This window comes from Anastrepha ludens, chromosome 5 (genome assembly GCF_028408465.1).
Source record: "Anastrepha ludens isolate Willacy chromosome 5, idAnaLude1.1, whole genome shotgun sequence".
Taxonomy (NCBI): domain Eukaryota; kingdom Metazoa; phylum Arthropoda; class Insecta; order Diptera; family Tephritidae; genus Anastrepha; species Anastrepha ludens.
Window position 1 is genome coordinate 42,746,826 of NC_071501.1, and position 13,807 is coordinate 42,760,632.

Here is a 13,807-nt window from a genome sequence, read left to right on the forward strand (position 1 = left end):
TCTCTCTCCTTTTCCTCTACGTTATATCTTTTTTCTCTCTCGCGGAACGAAAACGGCCAAAACGTTGCATGGCCTTGAAATTTTACTCTGCATGCTCGCTCGTCCATCGACGCCTAAGAAGTTTCACTTCAAAAGCTAAAAATTAACGCAAATTTAAAAAAAGTATGCTCTTGTCATGAAATATGTATTTAATCGAATAGTTCATAAAACTGTTAAAATATAAGCACGAAAAAAAATCGTTTTTAATAGGAATACTATAAAAGTATTATTTTCAAACTGATTAAACTGAAAAACTGTAACTGTGGCAAATAGTAGAGCAAATTATTTACAGCATCAAAACAAATATTCTGGCAGCATTTAAATTGGTTTGAAGGAATATAGGCGATTTCGTATATATGAATGTTCCAGTACCGCTATTCGGTTCATAGTGAAACTGAGAAAATCAACTGTAAGCAAATTATTTATATTCAATAAAGCGTGGGTTCGAGCTACGCAATAATTGCCTTTATTGTTTGTCATAGAACGTATGTTAGAGAATTTTTAAACCATAGACAGATAGAAAAGGCAGATAGAAATTTTCTTTTTAGTTGTGGTGAAAAGATTTGGAGAATCGATTTTTATTTTGCTCAGTAATATGTTCCAAAGATCCGATTTCTTTATTTTAAGGGGTTGCGTATAGTTAAAATTTTCAAAAAATCGATTTTTTTTTAATGTTCATTTATTTAAAAATAACACAGTAAATTTGATATCGTTCCGGTGAGTATTTTCCAAATTACACGCAAATTTAAAATGGCGTTTCAGAATGCTTGTAAAGAGCTTTTCAAACTTTAGAGGCATTGTTCTCAAAATGGTGTTTTCAAAATCGGTGACCAACATTACTCAATAACGACTACACCGATTAGTCTCAAATGTTAACACGAGCTTCTTCAATATATTTTATATTAATTAATCAAATATTTTTTCTCACCGGTAAATATTTTTTTATAAACAATTTAAGTCCGAAATTTCGGTTAAAAATCTTTTTTTTTTTAAATAGAAAGAGCCAGTTCGTGAAAAAACTTTTATTTTGCTTATTCCTTCGATTAATTACTAAATTAGCATTACTTTAACGAAATCTGTTTGGTTTTTTTAATTTCAGAGGATCCAGTTCAGAGATATAGTGGTCACCGCAAATCGTCTTGTTTGAGAGGAGCTACCGGAGATCAGCTGTAGATCCTTTCCAAATAAACATTTTTACTAATACTAAGTTTCAAAATACAGTTAAAAGATAACATAATATGTGTACAAGTTTTTAAATCAATAAATGTAAAAATTCGCTTTTTTTCTTCCTTCTAACTGTATATAACCCCGTAATCCGAAATTATCCCAACACAACAAAGACGTTTTTCAGAAAAATTTACATTAGGTTAGGTTAGGTTTGGCAGCCGTATCGAACATAGAGATAACGATGCTACTTAGACCACGAAACGGGTCCGTTGTGAGCCACGAGGACTGGGCTACACTTCCCTCTCTATATTGAACCATCCTCCCATTCCAGCATATTTGACATTTTGGTAAGAAAACGGTACTGTCCTCATTTAACTTCTTTTCAGCTGATAAATTATTCCTTTAGTTGAAAAGTTTTAGATTACCACGCTTAATAAACTCTGCAACTCTGCAAAACAAAACCTGATTTCGCCTCTAGAGTATTTTTAAATATAAAAAAACACCCCCACCCAAGGGTTAGTCAGTTGACTACCTAACTCATGTGATTTTATTTATTTGTACAGAGTTTTACGCGAGTACGTCAAGTCATTATCCTTTGCTGATAAACCAGCCAACATTAACTACTTAGAATCCAAAAATTGAGCCACTATTACGAAAGCACGACCAGTTAGAAGGAAAGGAATAATTTTTTTCGTTTTACTTCATTAAACCCATGTGGCAGCTGTAGCCCCATTAGCTAGCCAACGGTGTGCCGACATAAGTACGCAAAATATTGAATTGAAATTCAAAATTTTTATTTTCGAATAGGCTAAAAATATGCATAATGCACATTTATATACAACACAAAAATAATGTAAACTACGCACACGCGTATTTATATCTGCTTGCCCTAACACTTGCATTTCTTTCGTTTGTCAGTCAATGAATAAACTTGGCATTGATTTTGTCGACGGTCATTGCGCTATAGTCTCGATGTGCAATACGAATATGCAGCTGTTCTACTTTCATGGTAGGAAAATTTATTCTTTTTTGCCTATAAATTTCAGCGGTAAAAGCAAAACACATACACATATTTACAAGCCATATATTTAAGCCAGCTGATAGGGGCCAAACTTTTCTGCATATTCCGGTTTTTTACGGCGGTATAAAGAATTAAAAATAGCTAAATGGCGCGTACTACTCTTATCGAGTATTTGTCTGAGCTACTCCTTCTATTTGTGGCGTGCGTCTTGATGTTGTTCCACAAATAAAGGGACCTACCGGGACATTTATGCCGCCTGCGAATGGCATATAATTTTTTATGAGGAGCTTTTTATGGCACTCGGAGACTTCCATTGTCTGCCTAGTGACGAGCGCAACTAGAAAAAAAACCTTTTCTATCAATTAGTGTTTCATAGACTACAGTGGGTTTTGAAACCGGGCGCTACCGAATGGTGGTCACACCATTACACCTTAACATATTTTTAATTCATTTTTCTAGTATTAGAAGAAAATTACATATATCCATTTAGATCAGGTCTGAGGGAAAAGTAGCGTTTACTTCTCAAACAGTTTTTTTTTAATCTTGAATATTTGTCAAGTAAAAGTAGATGAGTGAGAAAATGGCTTTGAAGAAGAAGATGTTCATAAATATTAAATTCAAGCCGCTCTCTGTGTTATGGAGTATGTTTTAATATTTTCCTTCAAATGGAGGCAAACTTTCAAAATGTAATAGGACTATGAATAAGTTCGTGCGGTTTTTTTCGAAATTTGAAACTTTATTGACGTAAAATGGTTACAAATTTAATATTCAAAATATTGTCCATCGCTTACTACTACTTTTTCCCATCTTTCTGGCAATTCACGGATTCCCTTTGTGAAAAATTCGGTCGGTTTTGCCGCAATCCACGAATCGATCCATTTTTTGACTTCATTGTAATTACGGAAGTGCTGGTCAGCCAGGCCATGTTGCATCGATCGGAAGAGATAGTAATCGGATGGCGCAAGGTCTGGACTATACGGCGGGTGGGGTAGGACATCCCATTTGAGCGTTTCTAAGTATGTTTTGACCACTTGTGCAACATGTGGCCGAGCATTGTCATGTTGCAAAATAACTTTGTCGTGTCTATCGGCGTATTGCGGCCGTTTTTCTCGCAGTGCTCGGCTCAAACGCATCAATTGTCGTCGGTAGACATCCCCCGTAATCGTTTCATTCGGTTTCAGTAGCTCATAATACACAACACCCAGCTGGTCCCACCAGATACACAGCATAACCTTCAGGCCATGAATATTCTGCGCCGACGTCGATGTTGAAGCATGGCCAGGGTATCCATACGTTGCCCGACGTTTTGGATTGTCGTAATGGACCCACTTTTCATCGCCAGTCACAATTCGATGCAAAAAACCCTTTCTTTTGTGCCGTTGAAGCAGTTGTTCGCATGCCATAAAACGGCGTTCAACGTCTCTTGGCTTCAATTCATACGGCACCCAATGGCCTACCTTTCGGATCATTCCCATGGCTTTTAAACGTTTGGAAATGGTTGATTGATCAACTCCCAAAGTTTTTGCAACCTCTTCTTGCGTTTGAGCCGGATCTTGATCGAGCAATTCCTCCAATTCGGTATCCATGAACTTTGGCGGCGCACCCTCGCGTTCTTCGTCTTCCAAGCCAAAATCACCACTTTTAAAGCGTGCAAACCACTTCTGGCACGTTCGCTCAGATAGAGCATGCTCACCATAAACTTCCACCAAGATACGATGACTTTCGGCTGCTTTTTTCTTCATATTAAAATAATGAAGAAGAATTCCCCGCAAAAACACATTATTTGGCACGAAATTCGACATTTTCAAGTGTGGTAAAAATATTGTTGTTTACGCTTCAAATAAAAAACTTATACTGACGTTTGTGCCTTACGACAGTAGCTCTCCAATGAATGTTTGGAAATGTGGATCGATGGAATAATAATCAAGTTACGCCATCTGTTGTAAAACCGTAACGAACTTATTCATAGTCCTATTATATCTGGTGTTGCCACCTATTTATTTGGAAGCGAAGAAATTGATTACAAAAATATATATTAACTGTAAAAATATAAGGGAGAATGGGGAGTTGTGAGACGGGTTTTGTTTTTGGACCCGTATTACTCAAAATCTTAATATTCTGCATATGTCAACGATGGAATCTTTAGTCAATGAATACTGGAAGCTATTGGTATGGCCTATTTAACAAAACTACAATTTTCCTTAAAATTAAAATTGTATATAATAATATAAAATATAATACAAAATACAAAAATGTGGGGAGTTGTGAGACACCATGGTTTAAATCAATATAAATGACTTATTTTAGTTGTTAGTTCTTTATTGAGATGAAAAATAAAAAAGAAAAGACAATTGTTATAAAAAAGTGTATAAAAAATGCAATGCCATCAATCTGATGATTCGCAGTGAGAACATGTATAATAACCAGTTCGTAAATTGGCACACTTTAGGTGCACAGCTCGATCGCATACATTGCAATGAATGGAGTTTTTTCTGCTTAACTTTAAAAGCGGAAAAACAATAAAAACTCAAATTTAACCAAAAATTTCATGACATATGTACAAACAATGCATGAATATTGCGAGGTACTTATGAAAGATGCGTTAAAACGTCGAAAAAAACGGTGTCTCACAACTCCCCACATTTGTTGTCTTACAACTCCCCAAATCGTTTTTTTTATAAATGGCCGCGTAGTCATAAACACATCGAACGTTCATGACCAAGTGAATGTGTAAATTCAAAGCTAATAGGACAATTAATAACTTCTATATATTAACATTTGCAATTTGTTTCAACAACTGATCGAATGTATCGCAAAACAAATGATGAAAAAAACTTACCGAGACATTCCAAAACACAGTAACTGGAGAGACGCGTCGAATGCGTGTAAATATGACCAATGCTAGCTGAAAAGTGAGATCGCATCGAGAACACTTGTTGACACTTAAAATCGAATGTAAACAAATGAATAATGCCGAACGGTAACAATGTCTCACAATTCCCCATTCTCCCCTATAATAAATATATATACATAAAAATATATGTACACATAACGGTAAAAAATATATACATATAAAAGTAAAGATAGATCTAGTCCAATAATATTTCTACAAGGCGTTGCCATCTAATTAAAGAAAATAAATCAATAAAAAAAATTTAATTAATGGTTAGAACATTTGCATCAACCGAAATGTGTTCAAAAGGATGAACAAAACTTTAACAAAAATTATTTGTATATGGCGTTGCCACCTAACACTTAAAGCGCCAATGAAAAATGATGGCACAAATAAATTATATATGTATATGTGTGTATCATGCAAGTTATGATGGGCAACACTTTAATTAAAAAGTATTTTTTGAATGGCATTGCCACCTCTTTTTTTAGTTAAAAAAATATTCGATTTGCCCTATAATATACATAAGTATGCACTTAAAAAAAATTTCAAATAAAAATAAAAATCGTAGCTTTTCCCTTTCACTATTAAAAATGTGATAAGTATTTCATTAATTTTCAGGGGTTAGCGGTAGTCGGAATTTTCAAAAAATTGGGTTTTTATTTTTTTTGCATTTTCTTAAAGTATAATATCTTAAAAATATTGTGTGAAAATTTGAAGTGAATCCGACAAATACTTTTCAAATTATTCAACAATTAGCAAAGGGCGCTCGGGCGCTCCGGAGCGTTCGAGAGCAAGTAGCTAGCAGCAGCTGCTAGCAAACGACTTCTCGGGTTTTATTGTTATGAATGTCCATTTTGATGTACATATTGGGTAGTCGAAAAAGTCTTTTCGTATTTTGTCAATAGATGTCGTTGGAGTCATCTATCTCCAGTGCTACCAATCACATTGTGTCATGTCATATGGTGTTAGAAAGGTGACATTTTAAGCTTCATTTAACCAAAAAAAAATTAAATTCGGAGAAGTTGAAAAAAAGTCATAGCTGTTCAAAAATGAGTGAAAATAATGAAGAAATTCGCTATATTTTGAAATTTTTGTATAAAAAGGGAAGAATGCCACGCAAGCCACCAATGAAATTTGTGACGTTTACTGAGACGATGCTGTATCAGTTCGTGTAGCACAACAATGGTTCGCTCGCTTCCGTTCTGGAAATTTCGATGTGAAAGATGCACCTCGCTCCGGTCGACCTATCGTTGAAAAAGTCGATGAAATTATGGAAAAGATTGACCAGGATCGTCACAAAAGCACTAAACATTCATCGGCAAACGGTTTTGAACCATTTAAAAAAGGCTAGTTACAAAAAGAAGCTCGATGTTTGGGTACCACATGAATTGTCTGTGAAAAATTTAATGGACCGAATTAACATCTGCGATTCTTTACTGAAACGAAATGAAATCGAGCCATTTCTGAAGCGAATGGTAACAGGAGACGAAAAGTGGATCAAATACGACAATAATGTGTGAAAAAGATCATGGTGCAAGGGTGGTGAAGCTCAACAAATGGTCGCAAAGCCAGGATTGACGCCTCGAAAGGTTATGCCACTATGAGCTTCTCCAGCCTGCTCGAACGATTGATTCTACAATTTACTGTCAACAACTGATGAGATTGAAGCAAGCAATCGAAAAAAAACGGCCAGAACTGATCAGCAGAAAGGGCGTCGTCTTCCATCAGGACAACGCTAGGCCACACACATCTTTGATGACTCGGCAAAAACTGGGAGAGCTTGCACCATCGGACTACCATTTGTTTCGGTGCAATGCAAAACCCCCTTTATGGAGTAAAGTTGGCTTCAAGAGAAGCCTATGAAAATTACTTGCACAAAAGCTTTACACTGATGGAATAATGTCTCTAAAAGAAAAATGGCAAAAGGTGGTCGACCAAAATGGTACGTATTTGGTTTAATAAAGTTCATTATAAATATAAAAAAAATGAGTTGAAGCTTGATTAGAAATACGAAAAGACTTTTTCGACTACCAAATATATAAATATTAATGCTATGTTTTTATTTTTGTAAAATAAAGCAATTGACCAGCAAAAAAAAAAAATATTGAAAATCATCATTTTTTCTGACTACCTCTAACCCCTTAAATACATGAAGACCAGCTCGTAATAATATATTGAGATTATAGCGTTCGCCTAACAAAGAAAAATTTTAAATCTTAAATCAAAGACATTTTAATTATGGAGCACATTTATAAGTTGCAGCTGCTGAAACGTTGATAGCTGCTAGGTTATCAATCTACGCTTCCATTTCACACTGGGCTTACAAACATTCTTACTTATTCATCTACTTCACGCGTTGAGTTTGTTGTATTAAAATAAACACAAACCACAATTAACCAAAGTGGAATAGTAAGATTTAGAATTTTCCCATTTTTCGGTCAACAATGTCTCAATGAGTTGACCCCAAAATTTCATTTAAGAAAATGTTGTACGAAAAACCCATGAGAAAAAAGTCAAGAGGAATGAAGAAGATCTGCATTTCAATCGTTAAAAATGCGAACATACAGTAACCGTTGAAATAATTGTGGACGGTAAGAGCTACTCATAAAATTCGCCATTGAGAGGCGAGCGAAATAACGAGCAAATAGAGCAACAAACTATTGAGAATTGCATACTTCCAGGCGAGTGGAACACGGAATTTACTACAAAATTTAAATAAAATTCCAACAAAAATTCTTTTTAAATATTAACTGTACCGCAGCTTGGTTTCATTTTTCATTCATTACGCATGGATGAATATATTGTTGTAAGTGTGAATGAAAATTCCAAATACATGCGCAAAACTTTTCGAATTCCATTTTTTATTTATTTTCTTCGCATGTGTCCCTTTGTATACAAATATGTTAGTACGTATGTCTCTATGTGTGTTACATCACTTATGTGTGTTAACATCATTTTTTTAATTTTTTTTACACTATTATTTGTAAAACCTGTTTCAATAAAAAAACGATTAATTACACGTAAAAACTAGAGCTATGCGAAAGGTGAGTATTCGTATGTATTTGCACTGGGGCATAATTCGCATAACAGCACAAGCATACACACATACATATGTACATGGAAATTTGTACATATATTTTTGATCATACTATAATTAAGTCACTTCATCTTTTTAAAATATTCGCTATATTTTTCGTGCAACATTTTTTTCATTGATTTTTGATAAAAATATGATTCATTTTATAAGAAAATGCCTTATAAATCAAAGATGAAGACTTCGTACAAAAAATTAAAAAGTTATTCCATATTTTTCTAGAGTGGTCACTTTTATCAGCGCAGTACTGTATTTACGAGTATTTCAAAATATTCTGAATGGCGAGGAGAATCGATTTAGGCATGTCTGCCAGTCTGATAACTTAGATATTATTCTATACAACAAAAGTAGGCCCGTCTGAACACCACCTTCTGGAGCGCCTTTTGATGTCACCGCGTACACCGTCTACTCTACATAGTAAAGTGCATACACTGAAGAGCAAAACTGTAACAAAATGTAATACTTTCTATTTCAACACATTTTTTTTTAGACATGTTTTAACAAATCAAATATTTTTTTTAACAGTAACAAAGGAGGCCGGCCAAGGAAGATAAGCTGGGAACAGCGTCTGGTACATTTTTCCGCAGCCTTTGCACAGCCATGTGGCTCACTTCGAATTTTTTAGCTATTTTTCTTATAGACTCGCCCTTCTTCAGCAAATCAATTATTTGGCGTTGTACTTCCCGATTTAACATTTTGTCTTATTCACGGTCACGTTTATAATAATTAAAAATCCACCAAATATATAATTACGAGAAAAATAACGAAAAATTTGAAAATTAAGAGTGAGTGCAAAACTGTAACATTTGTCTTTATTTGCATTATTGCTTGCTACTAGTGTTGTTGTTGTTGCATTGACACCAAACCGGTTTGAGAGAGAGAGTACATACATGCCAATAAAGTTATGCAAAAAAAAATATTTGATTTGTTAAAACATGTCTAAAAAAAAATGTGTTGAAATAGAAAGTATTACATTTTGTTACAGTTTTGCTCTTCAGTGTATGTATCGGGTGTGTTTCAAGAGCTTGAGAACTTCAAATGATAATACAACACAAAAGCAATGTTGGAATGATTTTTTTTTTTCACTACAGTCTGGTAGATAATTTCATGGCATTTATTTTTTGAATATAATATCCGACATATCTCTCCCCCGGCTACGAGTTACATGGTCCATTCGATCAGTCGAATTTTTGTTTTTTCCAATAAACGTAAACGAGCCCAGTCAGTCTTCGTTCTAGGTACTTCGCAAACAAATTTAGTTTTTTTCAAAGTAAATTTCCATAATCTGGAATCGTTGTTCTGGCGTTAAACGATTTAAGATGACTAGCTAAAACTTATATATATGTATATAATTGGCGCATACACCCTTTTTGGGTGTTTGGCCGAGCTCCTCTTCCTATTTGTGGCGTGCGTATTGATGTTGTTCCACAAATGGAGGGGCCTACAGTTTCAAGCCGACTCCGAACGGCAGATATTTTTTATGAGCAGAAATACACTCGGAGGTTTGCCATTGCCTTTTTCTTAATTTTGATATTTCACCGAGATGATGGTCAGGCATATCCCCTTTACAAACTCTCGCTTCATGAATAACGTCAACGGTCAACGTCCGTCCACCATCTATTTCAGACGAAGCGTTTCAGCTGCCTTGAGACAAGGATGATAGATTTACTAGGTTTGCTGTTTAATTATAGTCAAAAACGAAATTTTGAGTGGAACTTCAGCTGCTACGTCACATAGGATTCGACAGCCGAATTCTGCACGAACATTTCACATGTATTCACACACTCGTCCAATTCTCAGTTTTTTTAAACGCATCACAAGTGACGTCAGCTCATCGGCTGATTCTGTCAAATTCGCGCAGAGCCGAATAACGGTATGTTATGGAGCACACCTTCTGAATTCTTTTCATCATGGACTTGAGTTACCCGACTTACTCTGGCACAATTACGTTGTGCATTTTCTAGTAGGTTAAGCACCTATCTCCAAATAAAGTTCAACATAATCTACACAAGGTACCCCACATGACTCTTGCCCGCTTAAACATACTCATCTAATACGCCTCACACTCTGGGCACACCCCATCGAAATGCCTAGTTTCCTGAGCCTACCGCTAAACGATTTCGACGAGTTTTGTCAGCCGCTGAAACAACTAAAACAATATTACCTTAGCCATTGTTGAAAAAAATTTCATAGAATGGTTTTGAATAAGTTCCACATCTTACCAAGCCGTCATTCCAAGAAAAAAATTATTTAGCAGACTTATTTTTCGCTTTTTAATCCACTCACTTCAATTAAGAGAAAACGGTAATATGCTGATTTAGAAATTTTTGAAAATGGGCGTGGCACTATCTGACTTTCAGTTCAATAATATTATATTTTTTTTAGAAGTTTGAAACTAACTTTACTAATACGCTTCCAAAGTAGCGTGAGTGATAAAGATCACATAGGGGCACCGAACAAATTCGAAGATACTCAACTACAACAATTATTGGAGGAAGACGCATGTCGAACCCTTGATGATATGTCTAAAGAGTTGGATATTGACAGATCAACAGTCGCCAAACGTTTGCACGCGATGGGAATGGTCCAGAAAGCAGGTAACTGGGTGCCAAATCAATTGATGGAGAGGGATCGAGAGACATGAGGTGACGTGTGAGATGCTTCTTGATTATGTTGTACTTCAAAGGTTATGTTGTGCATCTAGTGGGATCAGAAGGGTGTTATCAATTATGAACTCCTGAAACCATCTGAAACGATCACTGGCGATCGTTACCGACTGCAGCTAATGCGTTTGAATCGAGCTCTCAAAGAAAAGCGGCCGGATATTCTCAAATATTTGAAAAGTACACACAGATTTTAGGAGAGATAGTTCTCCCCGCGCCAACACAATGGGCTATAATCCTAAGTGTGTCCCACAGTAGACAACCGCTACTAACGCGAACCATTTGCGTTGAGCTATCGCATGCAAACTCTCAACTTCATGGCATACGGATTAATTATATTATAGCAGATATATATTTTAAGTGATCATTTTATCCAAGGTGAAGCCAAGGAAAAGCTGATATCCAGCTAGACCAGCTTATTTGTTTTTTTTTTCGCCTTGTATGCTTCGTCGATTGCTTCTAGCTCCAACTGCATGTCGGCTATTCGACTCAGTTCGTCCTTTTCTTTTATTTTTTTTCTATTTTCTTTTGTCGTATTATTGGTTTAATGCCGCCATTGTTAATGAATGCGCTTTAATTTTGTCGCTAAACTTTCGTTAAAAAAATTCGAACAAAACACTTTTTGCATTTTCTAGCCAAAGAAAAAAGTTTATTAAAAGATAAATAATAAAACAAAAAATCGCTAAAAATATGCGAAATAGTCTTCTCTGTTAAGTTTCAGTTTTGATTTTATACAGTTGCCGCTACAAAAATTTAATATATGTATAATAAATGAAAATGTAACTATCAAAACACCAAAGTGACAATTTATTGCAAGCAATACCCTCGTGCCGACCATAAGCTCTACTCATGCCGTATTGCATGACGTCTGCGGTGAGCGGCCTCCATTTGCATTATATTGAGATGGCTTGCATGCGATCAACGTCGGCATGCCGAGACAGGGAATCACCAGAGTATACTCGTCTAAAATAAAATACGTATAACATGAAGAATTTAACCGTTTTATTTTACGAACCGTTGACAAGTTACGGATACACCTCACCTAACCTACGGATTCTTTTTCAGCAGAAACGTGTCTTAAAAATATGTAATTCGGTTAAAAGCACAAAACATATAAAATTTAATTGGTTGCGCTAGAACGAAATCATAAAAGACTAATCTCCATTTCTAACATATATTATACACATATTTTAGTTTCTTAAAGATGTCGCAAATAAATTATGTTAACCATGCGAACATATGTACATCGTAAATTTTTACATATACTCGTACACAGACCAGTTCGAAAATCCATTTCGACATAACCCACAAATGTATGTATATATGTGTATCGAAAATAAAATCCCAATATATGTTATATAGCATATTTCGATGCCGGATTACCATATATATGGTACTTATATATGTACATACATTAGGTCGGTTCTGTTTTTTCACTGCCCAACAGGATAATAATAGGCCTCTTCGATTCGCCAAGCGTTATCAAGTGGCGAATAAATGAAGCAGATGCTATAAATATGCTGGTAGCGCTGGAAAAGAGCTGCCAGCAATTGAATTTGCTCGGAAGTACTTAATGAGTATTAGTAAGACTGTGTTCATACAGGGCAAACTTTGTTGCTTCAATTCGTTACTTGTGTTGCACGCGCTCTGTTAATACCCGATCCTCTCAATGTTGTCATTGACTTTAGACTAAAAACTACCAATTGCAAGGTAGGTAAACACGGCGGGCAGCACCAAAAAAGGAATTCGCAATGTTGAAGCTACAAAAGTCTCCTGTATGAACGCGGTCTAATGAAACTCTCTGAAAAGAGTGGATTACACCAGTTTTATGAGGTATAACCATAATCGCTAGCGGTGAAACTTACTCGATCACTGTGCTTTTGCTTTCACATGCAAATTTTTCGCCAAGTTGGGAAAGCCCAGTAAAACGCGAGCGGAGAAGTGGCGAATTGCAGGCGCCTAATAATGTGCGCTCAAGGTATTTATGAAACTTACGGATTAAAAATAAGAATAATAATAGATATACTAAACAACTAGCGAGCCAGGGTTTAACTTATATCTACTTATTAAGAAGACCGCTGAAGGCGATGCATTCACCCCACAAGTTTCTGGACAAACTGTACTGAAACCCTTAAGGGTTTGTGCACTCAACGCTACTGTTATGAGTTGGCTATCAACTTTCTATTACATAATATTTTTTATTAGAAAATTCTAGTACTAACTTCATAGCCGCGTAAATTTGCCAGCAACATGCATTTGCCGTGAAATGTCGCTAGCAGCATTGATTGCCACTATGACACAAATTTATAAGCATTGGACTAGGAGCAATTGGCAAATTTAGATAAGAAAAGTCTCTTTTACCAATTTAACACTCATATAAATTGACATAAAAAAATATAAAAAAGATTTAGTTACACTCTTTGCGGAGACTTTTTGCTTAAAAATGGCATAGCTTCGGAGTATTTGAACTCAGCAACTTCACCTCGAACTCAGGCACTTCACCAGTCCGTTTTCGCTCACTTTTAAAAGGCATATACATTTTATTTAGGTGTGAAAAAATGTTGCTGGCACGTTACGCGTTGTTTTCGGCGTGAACTGAGTGCTACTTTGCGGTGAGATATACATGAAATTTCACGCGTATTTCACCGCAATGCGATTTGTATTCATTTTGACAGCCATTTTGCGTATAACGTGAACTTAATACTATTCTTAAGTAGTATTTTGTAAGTACTGCCTTCGGATATGAGATTTACACTCCTATTTAATTCAAACCGCCCTAATGTAAAAATGTATATACATATATGCATACATAGATATATTTTATATTCATTCACATATATATTTATAGTTCGAATAAAAAGCATTTTTTATTAACAAAATAAATTATTGCTCTTTTGCGCCATTTTTCTAGAAAAAAAAAAATTTAT

General features: G+C 35.4%; 1 protein-coding gene across 7 annotated transcripts in view; it reads right to left on the reverse strand.

Moving 5' to 3' along the window:
- The window catches only part of LOC128863661 (uncharacterized), a 114,051-nt gene that overhangs the window by 69,332 nt on the left and 30,912 nt on the right, over nucleotides 1-13,807 (reverse strand). The window contains exon 1 of one of the 7 annotated variants that reach the window (XM_054102927.1): nucleotides 5,067-5,227. The exons of the other annotated variants lie outside the window; for them this stretch is intronic. The gene's annotated coding sequence lies outside the window, so the exon portion shown is untranslated. Of the gene's footprint in view, nucleotides 1-5,066; nucleotides 5,228-13,807 lie in introns of those variants that run through there. 7 annotated transcript variants of the gene reach the window in all.